Raw genomic sequence first — 27,227 nt, 5'->3', positions numbered from 1 at the left:
GGTGCCCCTGAGTGATGTGGTGGTGCTCCTGAGTGATGTGGTGGTGCCCATGATTGACGTGGTGGTGCCCCTGAGTGGTGCCCCTGAGTGATGTGGTAGTGCCCGTGAGTGATGTGGTGGTGCCCCTGAGTGATGTGGTGGTGCCCCTGAGTGATGTGGTGGTGCCCCTGAGTGATGTGGTGGTGCCCCTGAGTGATGTGGTGGTGCCCCTGAGTGGTGTGGTGGTGCCCCTGAGTGACGTGGTGGTGTCCCAGAGTGATGTGGTGGTGTCCCAGAGTGAAGTGGTGGTGTCCCAGAGTGATGTGGTCCTGTCCCTGGGTGTTGTGGTGGTGCCCCTGGGTGTTGTGGTGGTGCCCTGGGTGTTGTGGTGGTGCCCCTGGGTGTTGTGGTGGTGCCCCTGGGTGATGTGGTGGTGCCCCTGGGTGATGTGGTGGTGCCTCTGAGTGATGTGGTGGTGCCCCTGAGTGATGTGGTGGTGCTCCTGAGTGATGTGGTGGTGCTCCTGAGTGATGTGGTGGTGCCCATGATTGACGTGGTGGTGCCCCTGAGTGATGTGGTGGTGCCCCTAGTTATGGGGTGGTGCCCCTGAGTGATGTGGTGGTGTCCCAGAGTGATGTGGTGGTGTCCCAGCAGAGTGATGTGGTGGTGTCCCAGAGTGATGTGGTTGTGTCCCAGAGTGATGTGGTGGTGTCCTAGAGTGATGTGGTGGTGCCCCTGAGTGGTGTGGTGTTGTCCCCGAGTGATGTGGTATTGTCCCTGAGAGATGTGGTGTTGTTCTAGAGTGATGTGGTGGTGTCCTAGTGTGATGTGGTGGTGTCCTAGAGTGATGTGGTGGTGTCTGTGAGTGATGTGGTTGTGTTCCTAAGTGAAGTGGTGGTGTTCCTGAATGATGTGGTGGTGTCTGTGAGTGATACGGTGGTGCCCCTGAGTGATGTGGTGGTGCCCCTGGGTGATGTGGTGGTGCCCCTGAGTGATGTGGTGGTGCCCATGATTGACGTGGTGGTGCCCCTGAGTGGTGCCCCTGAGTGATGTGGTGGTGCCTCTGAGTGATGTGGTGGTGCCCCTGAGTGATGTGGTGGTGCTCCTGAGTGATGTGGTGGTGCTCCTGAGTGATGTGGTGGTGCCCATGATTGACGTGGTGGTGCCCCTGAGTGATGTGGTGGTGCCCCTAGTTATGGGGTGGTGCCCCTGAGTGATGTGGTGGTGTCCCAGAGTGATGTGGTGGTGTCCCAGCAGAGTGATGTGGTGGTGTCCCAGAGTGATGTGGTTGTGTCCCAGAGTGATGTGGTGGTGTCCTAGAGTGATGTGGTGGTGCCCCTGAGTGGTGTGGTGTTGTCCCCGAGTGATGTGGTATTGTCCCTGAGAGATGTGGTGTTGTTCTAGAGTGATGTGGTGGTGTCCTAGTGTGATGTGGTGGTGTCCTAGAGTGATGTGGTGGTGTCTGTGAGTGATGTGGTTGTGTTCCTAAGTGAAGTGGTGGTGTTCCTGAATGATGTGGTGGTGTCTGTGAGTGATACGGTGGTGCCCCTGAGTGATGTGGTGGTGCCCCTGGGTGATGTGGTGGTGCCCCTGAGTGATGTGGTGGTGCCCATGATTGACGTGGTGGTGCCCCTGAGTGGTGCCCCTGAGTGATGTGGTGGTGCCCCTGAGTGATGTGGTGGTGCCCCTGAGTGATGTGGTGGTGCCCCTGAGTGGTGTGGTGGTGCCCCTGACTGATGTGGTGGTGTCCCAGAGTGATGTGGTGGTGTCCCAGAGTTATGTGGTGGTGTCCCAGAGTGATGTGGTGGTGTCCCAGAGTGATGTGGTGGTGTCCCAGAGTGATGTGGTGGTGTCCCAGAGTGATGTGGTGGTGTCCCAGAGTGATGGGGTGGTGTCCCAGAGTGATGTGGTGGTGTCCCAGAGTGATGTGGTGGTGTCCTAGAGTGATGTGGTGGTGTCCTAGAGTGATGTGGTGCTGTCCTCGAGTGATGTGGTGGTGATGAGATGAGCGAACAAAAAGGCGGGACGTAAGTGCTGTTTGTGGAGAGAGTGGGGGTTTTTTGCATACAAAATCTAAGAAGTATTGGAAACAATGGACGTGTTTGGGCGCGTACACCGCCCATACACCAAGAACACACAGAGGACATTTCCTACACAGAGGGCACGCAGAGGCCATTCCCTACAAAAAGGGCACATAGGTGCCATTCCCTACACTGAGGGCACACAGAGGCCATTCCCTACACAGAGGGCACATAGAGGCCACACCCTACACAGAGGGCACACAGGGGCCATTCCCTACACAGAGGACACACAGAGCCCATTCCATACACAGAGGGCACATAGAGGCCACACCCTACACAGAGGGCACACAGAGGCCACACCAAACAGAGAGGGCACACAGAGGCCATTCCCTACACAGAGGACACATAGAGGCCATTCCTTACACAGAGGACACACAGAGGCCATTCCTTACTCAGAGGACACATAGAGGCCACACCCTACACAGAGGGCACACAGAGGCCATTCCCTACAAAAAGGGCACATGGGTGCCATTCCCTACACCGAGAACACACAGAGGCCATTCCCTATACAGAGGGCACACAGAGGCCATTCCCTACACAGAGGGCACACAGAGGCCATTCCCTACAAAAAGGGCACATAGGTGCCATTCCCTACACAGAGGACACACAGAGGCCATTCCATACGCAGAGGGCACATAGAGGCCACACCCTACACAGAGGACACACAGAGGACATTCCCTACACAGAGGCCATTCCCTACAAAAAGGGCACATAGGTGCCATTCCCTACACAGAGGGCACACAGAGGCCATTCCCTACACAGAGGCCATTCCCTACACCAAGAACACTCCCTACATAGAGGACATTCCCTACATTGAGGGCACACAGAGGCCATTCCATACATAGAGGGCACATAGAGGCCACTCCCAGAACAGAGGGCAAATAGAGGCCATTGACCACACAGAGGACACACAGAGGTCATTCCCTACACAGAAGCCATTTCCTACAGAGATGGCACATAGAGGACAGCCCCTACACAGAGGGCACACAGAGGCCATTCCCTACACAGAAGACACACAGAGGCAATTCCCTACATAGAGGACACAGAGGCCGTTCCCTAAACAGAGGGCACTTAGAGGCCAGGTGTAGATTATGTAATGAGCAACCGGCTTTGGGCCATGTCTCTTTGCAGGGGTGGCTCTCAACATTTTGCAATGGTGCAGCACTGAAGCTAGGATTACATGTGCATTTAAAAGCTTTTCAAAGAGGTTGGCCCCTGTGTGCCTGTCCAGAGTGAAGTTATTTAGGCTGTTACTTTGGTGGTTCAAATAACAACAATCTATTATGTAATGGCTACTTCTTAATACATGAAAACCTAAAGAATCAACACGTACAGCATGCCCCTGAGTGACAGCAGTAAAACCGTCAGGATGCTGAGGTGACTTTCATCTAAGTGAGAATGGGGTCAGATCTTGCATATTCTCCAACTCATCCACCTACACATTCATTTCAGTGAGTTAAGCTCTTGTTCTTGATATACCTCTGTGACTACAATGTCACTTATGCCATAGCTGTAGATGACCTGACAGTGATGAAGGCTTGCACTAGTTTTCCCTGCTGAATCTGTTCTGCATGGAATGAATGACTGCACTTGTGTTATGTGAGAGAGGGAAGCATGCTTTGCTACTGCCAGGCTGTTCCTGTATATAAAAAAGTTAAGCATTGATACTGCCCAATTTGTTCCCGACTTGGGATTTCGAACAATTGTACTGCTGATGCCGCTGTTGTGCCTGCTCTCTCTGAAGGAGGGAAACTTGCACACTTTCTATCCAGGGTCTAACTGTTCTATAAAGAGGTCTGCTACATGTTAGGAAAAGAACAAAGGCTGTATAGAATGCACTTAGACAACATTCCCTATGAACCAGGGACTGTTTTACAATATTTGAGATCTATAGTTCTGAGGAAGACACCTAACCCCATAGGTGCAGTATTCGAGATCAGAAAAATGCTGATAGACTAGAGAAGCAGGGCCAGTTGCTCGACCCTCCTGTTTTCAATCTCGTTGTAAGGAGGCACCAGCAAAAGAATATTATAGCTTACTCACACACAATTATAATATTGATCTGATGGTTTTACAAAGGGAGAAAATAAATGTCATTAACATAATCTCAAGCAAACCACAGCACCCGCAACTAGATAACGCAGTTGGGTAGGGTGTTGGGGGGAGAAATGTTTAAATTCTTGTCCCAACCCCGCCAAAGATGAACCTTGTTATAGTTCATTATTTCCTGAAAATTAGTGGTTCCAAGAGAAGTGTGTCACAGCTACGCAGGGATTTGAGACCACCTGAACTTTAACCCTATCGCTGCTGCCGTCGGCCGTGGCGCGAGCTACCTCCCTGGTGCTGCGCACGTCCAACGGCCGACGCGGCCGCTCCCATTTCTTCGAACGTTCAACACTGGCGCTGAACGTTCGAAGCAGCAAACGGGTTAGATCCAAGTATTCGGGAGAAGTGGTATGAAGTATATTGTGGGTGTTAGAAATTGGGTTCTTGGTTGGCTGCGGTGTGGAAAAATCAAAAATGCCGTACAGAGAAAAATGACTCGAATTGGTCTTAAATATGGGATGGTAGTGTACATCAAATTACTGTATGGCACTGCACAAACACAAGTCCTATCCTCACCGCTGATCACCAATGTTAGAAATTGGGTTCCTGGATGACTGGGGTGTGAGTCCTAGTCAAGCAGTAACCACAATCCTAGTCAGTGTAAGTCCCCAGCAATCCCCAACTTAACCTGTGCTCACCCCTGGTAATGGCATAGATACTATCCCTGCCAAAGTTGTCACCTCTCTGGCCTGTCAACTGTCTCCCTCTATCAAGTGTCTTCTCAATATCTCTTTGAGAGAGGGTCCTGTTCCTTCAGAATGGGAAGCAGCACAGGTTATCCCCATCCGTAAGGTTTATCCCTATTTCTTACGCCGACGATACACAGCTGCTTTTCCCTTTTGATAAATTTACTTAATCAGTACAGTCAACCTTCGCCTCTGGTATTAGAGGTATCTCAAATCAGATTAGGAGTAACTTCCTCCAATGTAATGTTGGGAAGACCAAGATCTTGCTCTTTGGAGATGCCCCCTGATCATGGACCCCGAATGGTGGCCGGCAGATCTTGGTGTTCCCCCTGCCCCAAAGTACCTTGTCAAGAACAAGGGCATTCACCTGGACCAGGCTCTTACTCTGAAGGAGCATGCCACTCAGACAGCCGGCTCATGTTTCCATACGCCGGGCCTACTACGCCGAGTCTTTCGCTTGCTTCCCGATTCCACTCAGAAGACCTTGACCCAGGCACTCACACTAAGCCGTCTGGACTACAGCATTGGTCTTCTGGTCTCTGCTAATGAGTCCTTGTTCAACAGACTGCAGGTAGTCCAAAACACAGCAGCGCGATTGGTCCTCAATGCCCCTTCCAGGACGCCTCCCGCCTTCTTCTCTGCCAGCTTCACTGGATCGCTATACACACGGGTAAAGTTCAAAATTTGGTGAACCATTCATAAAGCCCTCTTCAATCTCGGCCCCACCTATCGTTCTGAGAAATTTACACCATATCTGCCTTCTAGGCACCATCGCTCTGGATCTAAATCTCTTCTTGTGGTCCCTGAGTTAGGAAAGCCAGGCTGGGTGGGAAGGCTCTTTCCCACCTGCGCCCTCTCTACTGGAATATGATCCCTCTGCATCTGAGACAATGCCCCGACCACTTACAATTTAGAAAGCAGCTTAAGACTATTCTTTTCTGTCTGTGATTATGTTGTAGCAGCTTGTTTTTTCTCCCGCTGCCCATCGGAAGTGCAGAGATACCCCTTCGGGTAAATAATAAATAAATAAAAAGGGCAGCCAGGTTTAACTTGAAGGAAATGTGTTAAGTATTTGTGCCACACTTCAACAGTAAAAACAGTGAAAACCACACAAAAGATCCCACAACAGTTTAGAAATATAGATAATATTTTAATAAATAAAACAAGACTAAAACAACAAAAATCCAGTAAGTAGAGTTGGAGATATGAATTTTTAAAGAATAAACTGAAAAAAGCACCAAAAAGCACAAAGCCCCAACAAGGGATATCTGGTCTCGCTGGACCGGGACAGAGTCAAATCTTCAGGCCAACCGCAATTGAGCACGGGCCAGCTACAGGGGCAAGATTGGGCCCACTTACCAAAAGTACCGTAGTCTGGGTTGCGTCGAAGATCCTGTCGATGGAGAGGCTGCGGAGCAAAAAAGAGGCAAAGCGTCGACGTCGATCCACACGTTGACTGTGATGCGCTAGTCCGGGTCGCGCAACAGCGGCAATGCGTCAGCTCTGATGCAGAGTTTCAGCTTCAATGTCGGTGATGTCGTTGACAGTGATGCGAGGAGCTTACTTAAAGAGCGTCGCTCAGTGGTGGTTCCGAAGGCAGAGTGGAGTCTCCGAGCCACGCAAATACAGTAATGCGGCTGTTCTAATCCATGCAAAGAGGGACAATGCGCCTGTTCCGATCCGTATAGTAGAGAATATGCGTCGCTGCTGTCCACACAGTAGTGGCAACGCACCTGTTCCGTCTCTGCAGCGGCAATAAAGTGTTGAGCAGGCACCTTAAGCCCACTTCCAAGGGTCTAAGATTGGGGTGGCCCCACTTGGCAGGGTAGACTCATAGATGGCAGAGTCCAGGTGCAGAAGCAGGACAGTTGAAAGTATGCTATGGCCCTGAGACTTCAGATCAGGAGGCTTGCCAACTAGCCTGTGGAGTCACTCTGGGTTCTGGGGCGCAAGAAATCCAGATCCAGTCCTTCTCACCAAGGCCAGAAGGGCAGCAGGCGGCACAGCAAGCAAGCAGTTCTTCCAGAGCAGTAGTCCATTAGAGTGGCAGTCTTTCAGCAGCACAGCAGTCTTTCTTCCTGGCAGAGTATCCACAGGTCCAGAAGTGTATGGAGGTCCATTTCTTATACCCAGTGCTCCCTTTGAAGTGGGAGAGACTTCCAAGAAGGGACTTTGAAGTGCACAGATGTCCTCCCTTCCTGCCCTGGCTCCAGGTTCACTACAGGGGGGTAAGTAGTCCTTTGTGTGGGGACACAACACAGCCTATTCAGGTGCAGGTGTGAGGCAGTGCTCAGCTCCTCCCTCCCATCCTCCAGGATGGCCCATCAAGTCACACATACGCTCCCATTGTGTGGGGCTGTCTAGGGAAGACACACAAAGCCCTGCTGTCACCCAACCCAGACGTATATTAGAGGCAGGCTGCAGGCACACAGGGCTAAGAGCGGGAAAACTGCATCTTTCTAAAAGTGGCAGTTTCATAATTGTAATGATAAATCCGACTTTGACATTAAAGAGGGTTTATTATTACAGTTCCATAGATACAAATCATGATAGATCTACCTCCTCTCAATTAGGAATTATCGCATATTAAATGTAATAAGGAATCCCCAATGTTATCCTATGAGTGGGGTAGGCCTCACAGTAGTGAAAATGACTTTGTGAGTTTTTCACTACGAGGACATGTAAAACTTAAAGGAACGTGTCCTACCTTTTACTAACAGAGCAGCCTACTCTATGTGCTACCTAGGGCTTACCTTAGGAGTGACATATGTAATAAAGGGTAGTTTAAGGCTTGGCAAGGGGTTTTAAATGCCAAATTGACATGACAGTGTAAACTTCAAGCACAGGGTCTGCAGTGGCAGGCTTGAGACATGTTTAAAGGGCTACTTGAGTGGGTGGCACAACCAGTGCTACATGCCCACTATTAGCATTACAAATTACAGGCCCTGGGCACATGTAGTGCTCTTTACTAGGAGCTTATATGTAAATTAAGTATGCCAATTGTGGATAAGCCAATCTAACCATGTTTAAGGGAGTGAGCACAAGCACTTTAGTACTGGTTAGGAAGCAAAACGTTTTAGGGGAAAACAACTCTAAGGCTGACAGGTCGAAGAGTGGATAATGCATGTAATCTTATAAATTGCTTTTGCATCAGTGGGTAGCCAGTTTAACATTAGTAGCATTGGAGTAATACAGTCAGATTTTCTAGTTCATATAGGAAATCGGCCGGCTGCATGCAATCTCGCTTTCAGGAGAGCAAGGTGCACTCTAGAAAACAAGTGAGAAGGGAGTTACCATAGTCACGTCTGTGGAACACCAATGACTGGACTAGTGTCCTAATGTCCTGTCTCGGGATTAATTGATGGATCCCCAGTGGAAACTGCAGTTGATAGTGAGAGCTCCGAGCCATCACAGTGATCTGTGTTTGTAGGTATAGCCCTTGTCAAGGATGAAGCCAAGAGACCTGGCACTGTCAACGATGCAGGTTTGCAATCTAATACTCTACATGAGTCTATTCATGATTCAACTGGAACGCCAAGTGCAATGAGGACATGAGGAACAATTCTGTCTTTAGACGATTGAGTCTCAGATTGTGTAAAAAGTCAAGATTTAGGCAAGAGAGAGACATCTTTGGGGTTGGAAATCTTAAAATATCCCTGATATCATCAACATACTATTGATATGAGACTCCTGAGTTCTTCAGTAGGACACTGAGGTGTTCAATATAGTGGTTGAAAACGTATGGGGCCAGAATGGATCCTTGTGGGACCCTGTGATTAAATGGCAGCATTGGGGAAGCAGTGTTAAATATCCATTCCCATCTGTTTTTGAACGATCTTGATGACCATAGTATGACTTGCTGTGGCGAATCCAACAGTAATGTTGAGGAGGGCCCAAAGGCAAGAGTAGCCATAGTCCAGGATGCAAAGTGCTTCATCCTTTTCTAAAACTTGAGTGAACTTTGTCCAAGAGGTTGTTCCCAGTGTTATGTTGTGCAAGTTGTATTGCTGCACAGCTTTGGCCACAAACGACAGGCTGGATACGGATACAGACCCAAATCTTTTGACTGGGTGTGAGTGTTTGATTGGTTCAGATGCTCCGTCCGTCACCACCCCCTTTTGTAAATCAAACCCAGATCTTTTGACTGGGTGTGAGTGTTTGATTGGTTCAGATGCTCCGTCCGTCACCACCCCCTTTTGTACCGGATACGGATACAGGGCACCATAAAGGCTTGACAGAGTCAAAGATGATTCCCAAAAACTCAACCAAGATACATTTGATGTTTACAGACTTTTATAAACATAGTGGTTGGAGAGGCAGCACCACTTAGAATAATGTGACTGGATGAATAATGTCTGTGGACATGGTCACCTGGCCCCTTTCACTCTACCATACACCCCAGGCAATGAGTTCACCCTCTTAACGTCCTGTGGAATATCAGAGGGATGAGGCTAAAGGGAGATTTGGTCTTGTTAATACGTTGAAGGCTTCTAGAACACAGGGAGCTGCATCTGAAATCCGGCTTTCCCACTTTATCATGCCGTGGCGCCCTGGGCAAGCTGCTTGGTCGCCCTCACGTTGAAAGCTGACGTAAGAATCGTTTGCAGAAGAAGGAAGGCAGTAGAAACACATTCATGATTGCATTGCTACTGTCTTCCTGCATCAGTGGCTTGTTTTGATCAATTTTGAGTGTTTATTTCACTGAATTCTTTTCATCTTATATCAAAGTAACAGAGACACCAATGTCTTAATCGTACATCCTCACTCTGGTGTTCACATTGGATCCGGCATTTATTATTTTTGGTATGTAAGAGTTATTGCAGATTTTTCTAACACTCATTTTAATTTGTGTTTGTAACTGGGCTCTGCTGCTGCAAATTGTTTTCCCATCAAACGAAATTATGAAGCGTTAGTTAGTCTCTGGCTGCATTTGTGTTTTTTATAAGCATCACAGTCTTCCATTCCAGAATCCTGCTGACAGCTTTACACAGACCACTGTCTGCTGCCACTGTGCTCCCTATATCATTCAACACACTACGGAGTTCTGCCCCCAGAAGTTTGCACAACTACATGTCACAGACGTATGATAAATGTGGGGTCAGTTGGGTACAAGGCCTTGAAATCTGGGACTGTCACTTTTTATTTTGTTGGAGTTTTATAACGTGTGTATTTGGCCCAAGGGCATTCGAGGGCTTTGATGAGCACCAAAGTGCATTACAAGAAGTCGGATTCAGTTTTTTAGGCCCCGTGAAAATAATTGATTTGCTCAGAATCACAGGTTGTTTAGCCGACGCCAGGACTCGAACTTGGTCCCTCAGTTCCAAAGTCATCAGCTCTGGAGGTTAGGCCACATCTCCTTCCTTAAAGTGGTAACCAGCGAAACAGTGTTTTGCATGGCTGCTGCTTCCCACAAGGCTTCTTTTGCAACAGTAAGGCAACACATTCTATTTCACAACACAACAAAAGATTGTGATGGCTTGTCATTTTTGGATAGACTGCTGGCAGTGCCCAATAAGAAAAGAAGCGTGATGAAAGCTTTACACCTGCCAGATTACCAGCAGTTACAAGATAACATAAAAATGTGCATATTTACAGAAATATAACTTGTGGCAAACAGTTTTGTTAGGAAAGCAGCAATAAATGGAATTACTGCTGGAAAGAAACGTAGAAATATTAAATTCCAGATGGCTGTTGTGGAATGCAGGTTCAGCTCGCAGAGTTCCCACAAGCCAGCACATTTTTTTAAAGTAAAAAGATGGTTATTGTTAGGTTCTGGTAGAATGTAAGACACTCGAGGAAGCCTAACCAAACAAGAAAAGAATCTCATTCCGGTGGGTAACCTCTTCAATGCAGCATCGGGTAAGAGGCAGGGAACTGAAAGAGGAAAGCAAGTGGGCTCGGGGGACAGTCTGTGGATGCTGGGAGCAAGAGCACAAATCAGTAGAATATCACATTAATTACTTAATATTTACTGCTTTGCTCACCGATTTGCTTCCACTTCATGCTCTGGATGCCAGAGGAAAACCACAGACCAGGAAAGAGGGGTTTGATTTTTGGAGTAATTGCTTTGAGAGGTTTGGAACCAATTTCAAAGTCAAGAATTTGTGCTGGAGCCAGAGGAACAACAGCAGCCAAACTGGCTGCAAGAACATTAGCTGCTAAGCATTTAAATGAAGGAAGGAAACAAGACAGAAGAATGTGAAAGAAACCACTGGAAAAACCGTTGACCTTCCGAATCGAACAAATGTGGAGACAAAAAGAGCTCACAGATACATCAACAACACCAGCCTACCGCAGACAGCACCGGCGCATAGTAGGAATGAGGTTTATTTGTTACGTATGTTTGCTCATCAATAAGACAGCCCTACCGCAGACAGCACCGGCGCATAGTAGGAATGAGGTTTATTTGTTACGTATGTTTGCTCATCAATAACACAGCCCTACCGCAGACAGCACCGGCGCATAGCAGGCATGCGGTTTATTTGTTACGCATGTTTGCTCATCAATAACACTGGTCTATCGCACACAGCACCGGCGCATAGTAGGAATGAGGTTTATTTGTTACGCATGTTTGCTCATCAATAACACTGGTCTATCGCACACAGCACCGGCGCATAGTAGGAATGAGGTTTATTTGTTACGCATGTTTGCTCATCAATAACACTGGTCTATCGCAGACAGCACCGGCGCATAGTAGGAATGAGGTTTATTTGTTACGTATGTTTGCTCATCAATAACACAGCCCTACCGCAGACAGCACTGGCGCATAGTAGGAATGAGGTTTATTTGTTACGTATGTTTGCTCATCAATAACACAGGTCTATCGCAGACAGCACCGGCGCATAGTAGGCATGAGGTTTATTTATTACGCATGTTTGCTCATCAATAACACAGGTCTATCGCAGACAGCACCGGCGCATAGTAGGCATGAGGTTTATTTATTACGCATGTTTGCTCATCAATAACACAGCCCTACCGCAGACAGCACCGGCGCATAGTAGGAATGAGGTTTATTTGTTACGTATGTTTGCTCATCAATAACACAGGTCTATCACAGACAGCACCGGCGCATAGTAGGCATGAGGTTTATTTATTACGCATGTTTGCTCATCAATAACACAGGTCTATCGCAGACAGCACCGGCGCATAGTAGGCATGAGGTTTATTTATTACGCATGTTTGCTCATCAATAACACAGCCCTACCGCAGACAGCACCGGCGCATAGTAGGAATGAGGTTTATTTGTTACGTATGTTTGCTCATCAATAACACAGCCCTACCGCAGACAGCACTGGCGCATAGTAGGAATGAGGTTTATTTGTTACGTATGTTTGCTCATCAATAACACAGGTCTATCGCAGACAGCACCGGCGCATAGTAGGCATGAGGTTTATTTATTACGCATGTTTGCTCATCAATAACACAGGTCTATCGCAGACAGCACCGGCGCATAGTAGGCATGAGGTTTATTTATTACGCATGTTTGCTCATCAATAACACAGCCCTACCGCAGACAGCACCGGCGCATAGTAGGAATGAGGTTTATTTGTTACGTATGTTTGCTCATCAATAACACAGGTCTATCACAGACAGCACCGGCGCATAGTAGGCATGAGGTTTATTTATTACGCATGTTTGCTCATCAATAACACAGGTCTATCGCAGACAGCACCGGCGCATAGTAGGCATGAGGTTTATTTATTACGCATGTTTGCTCATCAATAACACAGCCCTACCGCAGACAGCACCGGCGCATAGTAGGAATGAGGTTTATTTGTTACGTATGTTTGCTCATCAATAACACAGGTCTATCGCACACAGCACCGGCGCATAGTAGGCATGAGGTTTATTTGTTACGCATGTTTGCTCATCAATAACACAGCCCTACCGCAGACAGCACCGGCGCATAGTAGGAATGAGGTTTATTTGTTACGCAAGTTTGCTCATCAATAACACAAGCCTAAGGCAGACAGCACTGGCGCATAGTAGGCATGAGGTTTATTTGTTACGCATGTTTGCTCATCAATAACACAAGCCTAAGGCAGACAGCACTGGTGCATAGTAGGAATGAAGTTTTTTTGTTATGCATGTTTGCTCATCAATAACACAGCCCTACCGCAGACAGCACCGGCGCATACTAGGAATGAGGTTTATTTGTTACGTATGTTTGCGCATCAATAACACAGGTCTATCGCAGACAGCACCGGCGCATAGCAGGCATGAGGTTTATTTGTTACGCATGTTTGCTCATCAATAACACAAGCCTAAGGCAGACAGCACTGGCGCATAGTAGGCATGAGGTTTATTTGTTACGCATGTTTGCTCATCAATAACACAAGCCTAAGGCAGACAGCACTGGTGCATAGTAGGAATGAAGTTTTTTTGTTACGCATGTTTGCTCATCAATAACACAAGCCTAAGGCAGACAGCACCGGCGCATAGAAGGAATGAGGTTTATTTGTTACGTATGTTTGCGCATCAATAACACAGGTCTATCGCAGACAGCACCGGCGCATAGCAGGCATGAGGTTTATTTGTTACGCATGTTTGCTCATCAATAACACAAGCCTAAGGCAGACAGCACTGGCGCATAGTAGGCATGAGGTTTATTTGTTACGCATGTTTGCTCATCAATAACACAAGCCTAAGGCAGACAGCACTGGTGCATAGTAGGAATGAAGTTTTTTTGTTACGCATGTTTGCTCATCAATAACACAAGCCTAAGGCAGACAGCACCGGCGCATAGAAGGAATGAGGTTTATTTGTTACGTATGTTTGCTCATCAATAACACAGGTCTATCGCAGACAGCACCGGCGCATAGCAGGCATGAGGTTTATTTGTTACGCATGTTTGCTCATCAATAACACAAGCCTAAGGCAGACAGCACTGGCGCATAGTAGGCATGAGGTTTATTTGTTACGCATGTTTGCTCATCAATAACACAAGCCTAAGGCAGACAGCACTGGTGCATAGCAGGCATGCGGTTTATTTGTTACGCATGTTTGCTCATCAATAACACTGGTCTATCGCACACAGCACCGGCGCATAGTAGGAATGAGGTTTATTTGTTACGCATGTTTGCTCATCAATAACACTGGTCTATCGCACACAGCACCGGCGCATAGTAGGAATGAGGTTTATTTGTTACGCATGTTTGCTCATCAATAATACTGGTCTATCGCAGACAGCACCGGCGCATAGTAGGAATGAGATTTATTTGTTACGTATGTTTGCTCATCAATAACACAGCCCTACCGCAGACAGCACTGGCGCATAGTAGGAATGAGGTTTATTTGTTACGTATGTTTGCTCATCAATAACACAGGTCTATCGCAGACAGCACCGGCGCATAGTAGGCATGAGGTTTATTTATTACGCATGTTTGCTCATCAATAACACAGGTCTATCGCAGACAGCACCGGCGCATTGTAGGCATGAGGTTTATTTATTACGCATGTTTGCTCATCAATAACACAGCCCTACCGCAGACAGCACCGGCGCATAGTAGGAATGAGGTTTATTTGTTACGTATGTTTGCTCATCAATAACACAGGTCTATCGCAGACAGCACCGGCGCATAGTAGGCATGAGGTTTATTTATTACGCATGTTTGCTCATCAATAACACAGGTCTATCGCAGACAGCACCGGCGCATAGTAGGCATGAGGTTTATTTATTACGCATGTTTGCTCATCAATAACACAGCCCTACCGCAGACAGCACCGGCGCATAGTAGGAATGAGGTTTATTTGTTACGTATGTTTGCTCATCAATAACACAGGTCTATCGCACACAGCACCGGCGCATAGTAGGCATGAGGTTTATTTGTTACGCATGTTTGCTCATCAATAACACAGCCCTACCGCAGACAGCACCGGCGCATAGTAGGAATGAGGTTTATTTGTTACGCAAGTTTGCTCATCAATAACACAAGCCTAAGGCAGACAGCACTGGCACATAGTAGGCATGAGGTTTATTTGTTACGCATGTTTGCTCATCAATAACACAAGCCTAAGGCAGACAGCACTGGTGCATAGCAGGCATGCGGTTTATTTGTTACGCATGTTTGCTCATCAATAACACTGGTCTATCGCACACAGCACCGGCGCATAGTAGGAATGAGGTTTATTTGTTACGCATGTTTGCTCATCAATAACACTGGTCTATCGCACACAGCACCGGCGCATAGTAGGAATGAGGTTTATTTGTTACGCATGTTTGCTCATCAATAACACTGGTCTATCGCAGACAGCACCGGCGCATAGTAGGAATGAGGTTTATTTGTTACGTATGTTTGCTCATCAATAACACAGCCCTACCGCAGACAGCACTGGCGCATAGTAGGAATGAGGTTTATTTGTTACGTATGTTTGCTCATCAATAACACAGGTCTATCGCAGACAGCACCGGCGCATAGTAGGCATGAGGTTTATTTATTACGCATGTTTGCTCATCAATAACACAGGTCTATCGCAGACAGCACCGGCGCATAGTAGGCATGAGGTTTATTTATTACGCATGTTTGCTCATCAATAACACAGCCCTACCGCAGACAGCACCGGCGCATAGTAGGAATGAGGTTTATTTGTTACGTATGTTTGCTCATCAATAACACAGGTCTATCGCAGACAGCACCGGCGCATAGTAGGCATGAGGTTTATTTATTACGCATGTTTGCTCATCAATAACACAGGTCTATCGCAGACAGCACCGGCGCATAGTAGGCATGAGGTTTATTTATTACGCATGTTTGCTCATCAATAACACAGCCCTACCGCAGACAGCACCGGCGCATAGTAGGAATGAGGTTTATTTGTTACGTATGTTTGCTCATCAATAACACAGGTCTATCGCACACAGCACCGGCGCATAGTAGGCATGAGGTTTATTTGTTACGCATGTTTGCTCATCAATAACACAGCCCTACCGCAGACAGCACCGGCGCATAGTAGGAATGAGGTTTATTTGTTACGCAAGTTTGCTCATCAATAACACAAGCCTAAGGCAGACAGCACTGGCGCATAGTAGGCATGAGGTTTATTTGTTACGCATGTTTGCTCATCAATAACACAAGCCTAAGGCAGACAGCACTGGTGCATAGTAGGAATGAAGTTTTTTTGTTATGCATGTTTGCTCATCAATAACACAGCCCTACCGCAGACAGCACCGGCGCATACTAGGAATGAGGTTTATTTGTTACGTATGTTTGCGCATCAATAACACAGGTCTATCGCAGACAGCACCGGCGCATAGCAGGCATGAGGTTTATTTGTTACGCATGTTTGCTCATCAATAACACAAGCCTAAGGCAGACAGCACTGGCGCATAGTAGGCATGAGGTTTATTTGTTACGTATGTTTGCGCATCAATAACACAGGTCTATCGCAGACAGCACCGGCGCATAGCAGGCATGAGGTTTATTTGTTACGCATGTTTGCTCATCAATAACACATGCCTAAGGCAGACAGCACTGGCGCATAGTAGGCATGAGGTTTATTTGTTACGCATGTTTGCTCATCAATAACACAAGCCTAAGGCAGACAGCACTGGTGCATAGTAGGAATGAAGTTTTTTTGTTACGCAGGTTTGCTCATCAATAACACAAGCCTAAGGCAGACAGCACCGGCGCATAGAAGGAATGAGGTTTATTTGTTACGTATGTTTGCTCATCAATAACACAGGTCTATCGCAGACAGCACCGGCGCATAGCAGGCATGAGGTTTATTTGTTACGCATGTTTGCTCATCAATAACACAAGCCTAAGGCAGACAGCACTGGCGCATAGTAGGCATGAGGTTTATTTGTTACGCATGTTTGCTCATCAATAACACAAGCCTAAGGCAGACAGCACTGGTGCATAGTAGGAATGAAGTTTTTTTGTTACGCATGTTTGCTCATCAATAACACAAGCCTAAGGCAGACAGCACTGGTGCATAGTAGGAATGAAGTTTTTTTGTTACGCTTGTTTGCTCATCAATAACACAAGCCTAAGGCAGACAGCACTGGTGCATAGTAGGAATGAAGTTTTTTGTTACGCATGTTTGCTCATCAATAACACAAGCCTAAGGCAGACAGCACTGGTGCATAGTAGGAATGAAGTTTTTTTGTTACGCATGTTTGCTCATCAATAACACAAGCCTAAGGCAGACAGCACCGGCGCATACTAGGAATGAAATTTATTTGTTAGGCATGTTTGCTCATCAATAACACAGACCTACCGCAGACAGCAAGGGTGCATTACAGGAATTATATTTTTTGCTATGTATGTTTGCTCATCAATAACACTGACATAAGGCAGTCAGCCCTGGCGCATAACTGGAATGAGATTTATTTGTTATGCATGTTTGCCTATCAATAACACAGGCCTGGCGCATAACTGGAATGAGATTTATTTGTTATGCATGTTTGCTTATCAATAACACAGGCCTAAGGCAGACAGCCCTGGTGCATAGTAGAAATTAGATTTCTTTGTTACGTATGTTTGCTCATCCATAACACAGACCTACCGCAGACAGCAACTGGGCGCAAAACAGAAATTAGATTTATTTGATACGTACGGTTGCTCATCAATAACACAGACCTAAGGCAGACAGAACGGGTGAGTAACAGGAATTATATTTATTTGCTTGGCATGTTTGCTCATCAATAATGCAGGCCTACTGCTGACAGGACTGGGGCATAGCAGGAATGAGGTTTATTTGTTCCGCATGCTTCCTCATCAATAACGCAGGCCTGTTGACAGCACTGGCACATAGTAGGAATTATTTTTAATTGTTACAAATATTAGTTACATAGCTCAGGACCACAAAGGTCAACCATATGGTTTACAAAACAACGATATAAAAGCAAAAGAAGACACATGAAATAGCAATTAAAATCTGGGACAAGGCAAGATTTGGGTGCTTTTTGTGTGAACCTGGGGCTGTGTTACAGAAGGGCCCTGCGGGTGCAATGGGCGGTTCTGTCCCGTTTGCGCCCTGGGCACTTTGGTATTACAGAAGGGGTCGGAGACGCTTGTGCGTCCCCTTCTGTAATACCGATAACGCTGGCATACATAAAGCGCCAGCGCTAACATCAGAGGGCGTTGCCTCGATTGCATGGGGGCATGGCCCCCATGCAATGAGAGAATCACTGAGGGAATCACTGTGCATCTGCGCCCGCGCCATATTACAGACGTGGGCGCAGAGGCAAAGAAGCTGTCAGGAGGTGCGCTGGCATTGTGTCACCTAAAAGGTAGAGCACTGTCAGTGCACCCCCTGATGGCAGCCCTCTAGAGGGGGCAATGGGGGTCCCACGGACCCCCCAGACATCCTCTTGCAGGCGGGTGCAGTCACTCACTGCACCCACCTGCAAGAGGACCTCTAATTTCCCTTATAAGCGCAGGTGGGTTTATTTATTTATTGAGTTTTATATAGTGCCGGCTCGACCCAAGGGTGTCAGAGCGCTTTACAGTACATGCGAACAGAGATCATAGCATTAATACCAGTATTCAAGGGAAAAAGTACAACATTATCCATCGGTGGCATTTATGATTGATTAGACGCTGGGTCAAGAGGCCAAGTCAATGCTCATGTTAGTGGGCTCATTGGAGCAGGTTATAGTATTTGTTCAGCAATAGTGATTTGAGGTTCCATTTGAAAAAAGTATAGGTTGCCGCCTGCACTGTGAAACACGGAGCAGCTTCGAAGCAGCTGCTCCGTTTTTCAAATGAATGCGCTGACCACAGGGCAGCATGAGTTCACGGCTGCTCTGGGGGACAGCATATTCATCCTAATACGGCACATTTTCCTTGTTTGCGCTGGGCACACCTAATGTCCTGTATTAGGATGAATGTGCTGCACCCAGGGCAGCGGTGAACTCGCGCTGTCCCCAGGGCAGCGCATTCATGTGAAAAACTGAGTGGCTGCTTTGAACCTGCTCCATGTTTCACAGTTCAAGCGGCGACCCGCCTGCACTTTTCAGGGGGATTAGAGATCCCCTTGCAGGTGGGTGCAGTGAGTTACTGCACCGCCTGCATGGGGATGTCCGGGGGGGTCCATGGGATCCCCTTAGCCCCCTCCATAGGGCTGTCCTCAGGGGGTACACTGACAGTGCGCCTCCTGACAGCTTCTTGCGATTTAGCATTCCGTTATCAGATACAGATACTTTCTTGATTTAATGTCTCGCCTTCATGTTTGCTTTAGGCCATAGCTGATGTTAATATCGATGCCCCATATCACAGGGGTATGAAAGCGTTGGTTCTGTAAATTTCCGCTTGGAGGCCACTGGTGCAGAACTCCCCCATTCCAGTATTATTATTAATGGGTTATGATCAGAATCTGTGCGACCCAGGTATTGCGAATACACCGCCTCGTGCCCTATTGTGCTCATAGCTATGTACATGTCTAGCCTTGTGCATATAGCATGGACTAGGGAGTAAAAAGAGCATTCAAAAATTTCCGGGTGAATTTCTTTCAGATGTCTCCCATCTGCCATTGCTGTAGCGCCTCACTAATTTTGGCTGAGATGGCCATGCAATGGTTTACCTGTAACTGTGGGATCGACATGCCTAAATCTATATAATGGATGCAATTTTAATCGCCACACCACAGCCTGCTATATATTGATTTCCAATGAGTTCTGAGGCAAGACAGTCAAAAACGTGGTAAATGTTGGGGGCCCAGATGCAAGCTGGGTTCAGTGGCTACCCCTTCAGAGATTCCTCTACTATAGGACACCTCCCCGCAGTTTGGATGAGCTTCGCACTGATCGCATACAAGAACCCCAGACCTACCCACATCAGGGTAACATTTCAAAAAGCTAAAAAGGTGGTACCTATAAGCTGAGGCTAGAATCAATATCTTTGGGCTGGAGACCCCAACCATCTGACAATCCAGTGTATGCAATTATATTTTTGTCTGCACTCCTTGTGAGGGTATTTGTGATTTTATCATGTTGGGTCCCACTTCCTATCTACTGAATTGAGGCCTCTAGTGGTTGCGCATATACTCTGTAAGACGCCCACAGAGTATGCCCTGTGTGTTTCACCGCACCCATGTGTCAACTCAAGAACCTATTATGTAATATCCCAACTCCCCAGCCCTGGTCTGAACTAAAGCAGTGTTCCGACCACAAAACGTCAAAAGAAATATGAATTCCAATAACTTACCTAGCTATAGAAGTAGAGGCGTAGCCTACGTTTCTGTGCCTCCCCATACCTCCATGCCTTCTGTTAGTGTGTACACCTTTTGCATGCTATAACAGCCATGACATTTAAACTGTTTGTCTCTTGTATATTGTATCCCCTCAAAAGTTTCTATTTGCTGTTCGGGTCATACTATGTTGCAAACAGTCGTAGGAGTAATCGCAGAGCCCCATTCATGATCACTGCCTGTGGTGGACACAGTGATTAATCTGTAAAAAAATATAAGTGCTAGGGCCCACCGCAGTTTGCACCACTCACTCCTCTGCGAGCACCACCAGTGACAAAACCAATATAACTACTAACCATTACACCGTTCAAGTGTGACACCTCAGACTATTCCAGGTCCCACATCTACAAGAATGTCTTAGTCACTTTTAATGTATATTGAATTAATGGGCAACAGTTGTTCTGTACATCTCTAATTTAGATAAACAGCACCACCATGTGGTAGACTGTCATAAGTACCAGTGTTGACAATTAAGTGCTGGTGCCAAGCACCGGAAACCACTGGCTCAAATTAAGCACTGACATCGTAATGCTGGACTCCGTTGCCGATGATCCCCGGCTGCTGGTGGGAACTGGCCTTCAAAAGATAGAACCTCTGAAACACTCTTGCCACCACATGGGCTCTTTCATTCACTGCCTGCTTTTTAGTTGGGTCTGTTTTCCGTCTTCTGCTATGGTACCTGCTTCTTTTCATTAGGTTGTTGTCTTACTGCGCTCTTGGGTTCTTACTGTAAGTGCCCTTTACTTTCGATCTATTTCCAGACTTCCTCTGGTTCCATGAAGAAATGGGCCTCGTTGTCTGCTACCATCTTTAATTATTCGGGGAGATCCACTCTGCATTTTAGACAGAGGTGTGGTAGTTGCTTTTTAACAGACAGAACATTGATGTTGGAGGGGCACAGTTATACTCTGGATTTGATGGAAATTGGAAATATTCCATGAGTTATTGAGGGTAAATAAAATTAAGGCCGCCGCACATAGTTAACAACGGTGGCCTTCATAATCATTTGAATGGCCTAGCTGGCCTTAAAACAGGGACCGGTTATGTGACCAGGTTTGGCTAAGTATTTGGTTAAAGAGAACACCTGGCTCAATTGGGAATGATAATGTGTCCCAGCCTGGGAAAGGCTTAATGAAGCTTTCCTTGGATCTGCCTTGAACAAACGGTGGTAATTCTACCGGGGCACCTACCTTGAAGCAGGATCCTGTGGGTAAAGTGCTTGCACTTGGCAGCAGCTTCTTAGTAAATGTGGCATTATTGGTTAAATATCTATTTATTGATTGATTAAGACCTAAACAGCGAGAAATATACATCTTTGAAAAGTTATTTTTTCTATATAGGTTTTATTTTGTTTTCTTACTGTTCTCATCCTGTTTAGTTTCCCTCTAATGTCTGGTGCAACTCTGAAGTCCCAGAATTAGTGCAGCATAAATGTAAGCCTCACGCTTTCTGACTGAATACTTTAATTACAAGCGGCAGTATATCGTGTTTGATCAGGGATAGGAATTGCAAAGTGTGTGATAATCATCAGACCATCTCAGTTTTCCGCCGATAAATTCCGACAGATCAAACATGACGCAGTTTAGTGGGGGGAAAGGCCTACGAAAAAAGCGGAACATACGAATGCTGCGTCTTAAAAATCAATTCTGCATGTTAAGCACCATTTTCCTTTTAAAAACAGAATAGGGGGTATTTATCAAATATGGTAAACACAAAACCCTATTTAGACAAACCTGTAACGAGGGCCGATGTGTTATTTCCACAGACTAAACCATGATGAATACTATTCAGAATTCAGGTATTTCAAAGGGGGATTTGATCTGCGTCTCAAAAGGTCAAGGAGCTCTGTGGGCCCTTCCAATGTGTTTACAATTGCCTGGTGCATAAGCAAGGAAGATTTCACACTTCCACTAGCATGGCAAGAGAACTTTCAGAGAAAGAGATGAACACACCAGGTGACAATCTCACCGCTGGCTGGTCATCACTTTTTTGTTTTTCAGAAGCAAAATGCCAAACCACTGATCTGTTTTCTGAAAAATTTAAAAGAAATGTTCTGTTGCCCTGGAAGTTTTCTCCCAGGTCGTTGGACACATTATTCCTTTCTTCCAATGTGCGACCTCCATGCTATGTGACTACATACTTGTAGAGCCAAATGTTCCGGAAGAAAGAGGGGTTCAGGGGTACGAAGGTGCAAAGAGAAGAGGAAGTTGCTCAGGATGGGTGTTGTGAACTTTTCGTAACATAGGGCGGGATTTAGATCTTGGCGGACGGGTTACTCTGTCACCACGGTGAGGGATATTCCGTCCGCTGAAATATAAATTCATATAGGACCATATGTATCAAGGCCAAATGGGGTCGCAAACGCCGAAATTTGCAGACTTTCGGCGTTTGCGAACTCATTTTCGCAAAATGGTATGTATGAAAGAATTGGGTGCAAAATAAGTAATCGCAAAATTTGCCATTCCTTATTTTGCGATTGCATTTAAGGAATCGCAAATTTTGCGATTCCTTTAATGCAATGTATCAAGCAAAAAAAAATTCGAAAATGCCCTTAAGGAATCGCAAATTACCACCAACTTCTAGTTGGTGGTAAGTTGCGATTTCCTTGAAAAATGCACATTTCAGCATTTTTCAAAGTGCCATGTGACGCACATATGCGCCCTTAGGGCATGTATGTGCACCACATGTGCACCCATACTTATTTCAGGGGTGCAACAGGGTGTCCTGTGGACATCCCTGCACCCTTGAAATTATTCTCAATTTGCGATTAGGAAATTGCGAATCGCAAATTGTGAATAAATTCCCATTCCTTCCTATGGGCCAGGAGGCCCATAGAAATGAATGGGAAAGTATTCCTTAATTGCGAATTCGCAATTAAGGAATATCAAGGAATCGCTAAAAAAGTGCATTTTTCTTGATACATACCATTTTGCGATTCTGAAATAGCGATTTCTTAAAAATCGCTATTACAGAATCGCAAAATGGTTCCTTGATACATATGGCCCATAATGGGATTTATATTTCGGCAGATGGGATATCTGTCACCATTGTGACGGAGTAACCCGCCCGGCAAGATCTAAATCAGGCCCAAGGTGGATGTTCTATATGGTATTGTATAGCATTGTCAGGGCCACTGGAATTATCTAATTGTGCGGCCGTGGCAATTTTGACATAATTGTAGATTTGCCGCACTAGCCACATAATCCATCATCTAGTGCATAATTTGTAGATTTTAACAAAAAAATTGTTTCTAGCTCAAATGGTTCAAAATTTAGTAAAAAGGCAGCAACATCTGCTGCCGCGCAGTGGACGGCCCTTTGGAAAAGCGGATTGGTCACTTTTCTGTAGCTTATTGCTAAATTTTGGGGTTACACCGGTAATAATAAGGTTCAACTGATGCCCAGACAGTGTTAACAAGTTTAAAAATTACAAAATAATGAAGTAATACTATCACAACATGTGCCGCATAATGCAGCGTAATTTGCCTTTCCTGGCTGCATACTTTACTCAACCCTGTTGCCCAATTGGAACCTCCTCTGCTGAGTAATTCCAGTCCAGCCCTGAGCATATAGCAGACTCGTACCACTGGTGTTGTCTCATGGCTACTCCATGCCGGATAACAAATGGCAAATGCCAAAACGATAACAAGGAAACAACACTCCTTCAGGTGATCAAATCCACGCCCAAGGGGAAGAGTACCAGTCATAAACAAGAAAAAGACCTCCCTAAGACACGTCTCAAACAAAAAAAATGTTTGCACTGTGTAATTTACAGAAAAAAAGTACGTCTTGAATAAAGGAAAGATTTCCGCCTCATTCATTTGTGAAAACAACCAGGAAATCTCTTGAAAAATTCGTCATGTGAATGTAACCTGGGAACGTTTCTATGCAAATGTTTCTATGAAAACAAAGTGGGGGCTTCACCCATGCTTACTTAGATAACTGCAGACATTGTTTCAACTTGTATACAAATGTGAGTGACAGTTCCAAAAATAGATTTTTGGCTGAAAATCAAAAATGCATCCAACGCAATTTAACACACAAGACCGGCTGTATTGAATACTCAATAGCACGAGGGACTTTTTCATGGAGGGGACAGATTAGAAAGTCACTGAGAAATGTGCAGCAGTCCAAGTGGAGCTATTCGGATAGTATGGGCTTCATTTTTACATTTTGCACCGCCAGTTCGCACTGTGCAGTTGTTTCATCTTTGATGTGATTTTTGTTCAGAGTCAAATGTGCAGGTAACTAGGACCCCAACTCCCAGACAGCCAAGGATTGCATTTGCCCTGGTGTGAAGTCAGGTGCAGACCTCTCATCCCCTATTCCCTAAAGCGAGCATCTCCATCCAGACCCAGATTATCCCTTGCAATGTGGTACTTGTAGTGCAAAAAACATAATGGCATAAACAGGACCAGGAATGCTGTGGGGAGCGCGAAAATCACGCTCCACTCCCAGACGCACTGCGTTGGTGGATAACTCATCCAACAGACATTTCTCCATTAAACCTTATTCCCAATTGTCCAATGTAATCCACAATATAGTCCACAATATACTTTGCTTTTTTTCTTGTCCACATATATGACGTGGTGTATAAGGAATGCTTCTCATATTCACGTGTGCCCATCCAGACTTCATGCGTAAATACGATCCAAATACACAGGATATTTCAGAACAGCATATCTTTATTAGAGACCCCAATGCATTTCGGGCATATTTATATACCCGAAATGCATTGGGGTCTCTAATAAAGATATGCTGTTCTGAAATATCCTGTGTATTTGGATCGTATTTACGCATGAAGTCTGGATGGGCACACGTGAATATGAGAAGCATTCCTTATACACCACGTCATATATGTGGACAAGAAAAAAAGCAAAGTATATTGTGGACTATATTGTGGATTACATTGGACAATTGGGAATAAGGTTTAATGGAGAAATTTCGGTTGGATGAGTTATCCACCAACGCAGTGCGTCTGGGAGTGGAGCGTGATTTTCGCGCTCCCCACAGCATTCATATTGACTATGGTGCATCGATGTCGCAGCACAGCCCAGTTCCGCACGCGACTGAGAAAGTTTATTTAGAATCAAAATGAGGACACTTCGAGAAACATGGTGTGCATACCACCGCTTTCATTGATAAACAGGACCAGGGGCACCAACGCGCAAATGAAAAATATGGACTTGATCAACAACTCGTGCACAAAATCTGCAAATTTACATGGTCTGACTTCGTGATGAGAACACGCATTCTGCATGCAAGAGGTCAGGTGAAATTCAATCAGCAAAAGGACTGTATGTATGTGTTGGTCCAGTATAAGAAGGTAGCATAAGACAGTCTATATCACTTTTATTTATCTAAATACTTCACATTACTTATCTGAATATATTCCAAAACCATAAGCCCTTACTATACCTGGAGTAAAGAAAAGTCATAGATGTACCACAAATATATGGTTACCGCACAATATAAAATAATCCCCGCCCTCGATGTGTGACAGACTTTCAAGGTCTGTCATTGCTGTGGCTGGGATGGACAAATATTTCTGGCATTAAAAAAGAATAGGTGAATTATGGCTAAATCTCCATTTTACCTGAACCACCTAACAAATTCCTTTTGCAAAACATGAGATCTGCATCTAACATGCTCATAGCAAAAACCAATCACCGCAGACAAAAAGAAAGCGAAGGCTAGCTCTACATAAATTATTACCTGAAGTCACCTCTCTCTGCCTTCTTCTCATTCCTCTTCCCTGGCCTCCAAATTTACAGTGCAGCGAATAGGTGGATTTGATGTGAATCAGTGGATTTCCAGTCAATTGTTGGCTTTATAGACTGTTTTACATGTTTCACCCAGTCCTTTTTTATCAGCCTTGAAATTACCCTGATATGCCCTCGAGGCCAGATCCAGAGAGATGTTGTCAGGCTTGTGCTAGTGTAAGAAGTCCTCTTGCAGCCAAACCTAAGGATATATTTGTGCTAATTGCACATAAGAGGTGAGCCCATGATCAAGTCTCATAATGGCATCGGACATAAAACTAATCGCCTGTAATGAAGAAACATACTGAGAAGATGAGTAACCATAGAGACTACATTACAAATTAACTACACGGCTGACCCACCTTCAAGGGTGATTGAAACTTTATTGGGAGAGCGATTCATTGAACGCTTTTTGAGGTAGAGTACAAGGCAGAGGGCTTAGGTTTTGTTGTGATGAGTGCAATGATAAGTAGGATATTTGAACCTCCAATGAGGCTGTATTGGTCAACCTTTTCCTGCACGTTCTGCTCAGCAATGAGTAAATTCAACATCCTTCCAAACCATAAACATCACTTTTCTCATAGTGGCCCTGAAAGGCTTGACTAAGATATTTCTCTTAGAGCTAAAACACTTTAAAACTGTATCCCAGGAACACATTAAATAAAAATTGGAGCAGGTTTATACCTTGTGGAAGACTGGGGTTTTGTGAGGATCTGCAGATTTTGTAAATTGAAGATTGAAAAGTGGCATCTTTTTATTGCATTGCGCGTTGTTTACAGAAAAGCACAATTGCATTTTATTTGGGCAAACGAAACTTGAGGTCTGAAAATGAAGTAATTTAAAAACACGGGTGATACATGAAAACATATATGTTGTTTTTGTTATTATGTTTATGTGGACGTACACTCCTCATGAGGAGGACATAACCAACTCGAGCATTTGATGAACCCAGCAGTAGGTTGATTAATACTAATCACAACTCCAAGCCTGCTATCTTCTACTTCAAGTTTATCAGGGATCCTCACAGTCCCAAGGATTACTTACTCAAGAAATGGTCTTGGTTAATAGTCCAATCCCTTCCTGCATCTGTCCTCATTTCAAATTAATTAGTAAGATGAGGAACTCACCCAGTTGTTCCATGAGGCTGGTGCCCCACATGTGGACGCACGATTTTGTCCCGCGTCTTGATCCATCCGGCGATAGAGGACCGTCTCGTCTGCCCGGCAGAGTGGACCGGCTTTCACAGCAGGAAGGCCTGGTGCTGCACCTCTGCTTTGAACACTCAACTTAAATGCCTGGTACCAGTGACATATATTACAGCAATTTTGGGATTCTGGTGCTAATTTAACTCTTCTGCAGGCAATCAGGGGCTAATCTACGAAGGCACAATAGAAGAGCAAGCGGTTCGGGTTCTGAAACTGG

The 27,227-nt window shown here is 45.6% G+C and overlaps 1 protein-coding gene across 1 annotated transcript in view; it reads right to left on the bottom strand.

Annotated features, from left to right (window-relative positions):
• The window catches only part of ACAD11 (acyl-CoA dehydrogenase family member 11), a 377,035-nt gene that overhangs the window by 68,303 nt on the left and 281,505 nt on the right, over positions 1 to 27,227 (bottom strand). The gene's annotated exons all lie outside the window — the stretch shown is intronic.

The sequence above is a fragment of the Lissotriton helveticus genome, chromosome 10 (assembly GCF_964261635.1).
Source record: "Lissotriton helveticus chromosome 10, aLisHel1.1, whole genome shotgun sequence".
NCBI lineage: Eukaryota > Metazoa > Chordata > Amphibia > Caudata > Salamandridae > Lissotriton > Lissotriton helveticus.
Note: the sequence above shows the minus strand (reverse complement) of the source record. Positions and strands in the feature narration are given on the sequence as shown.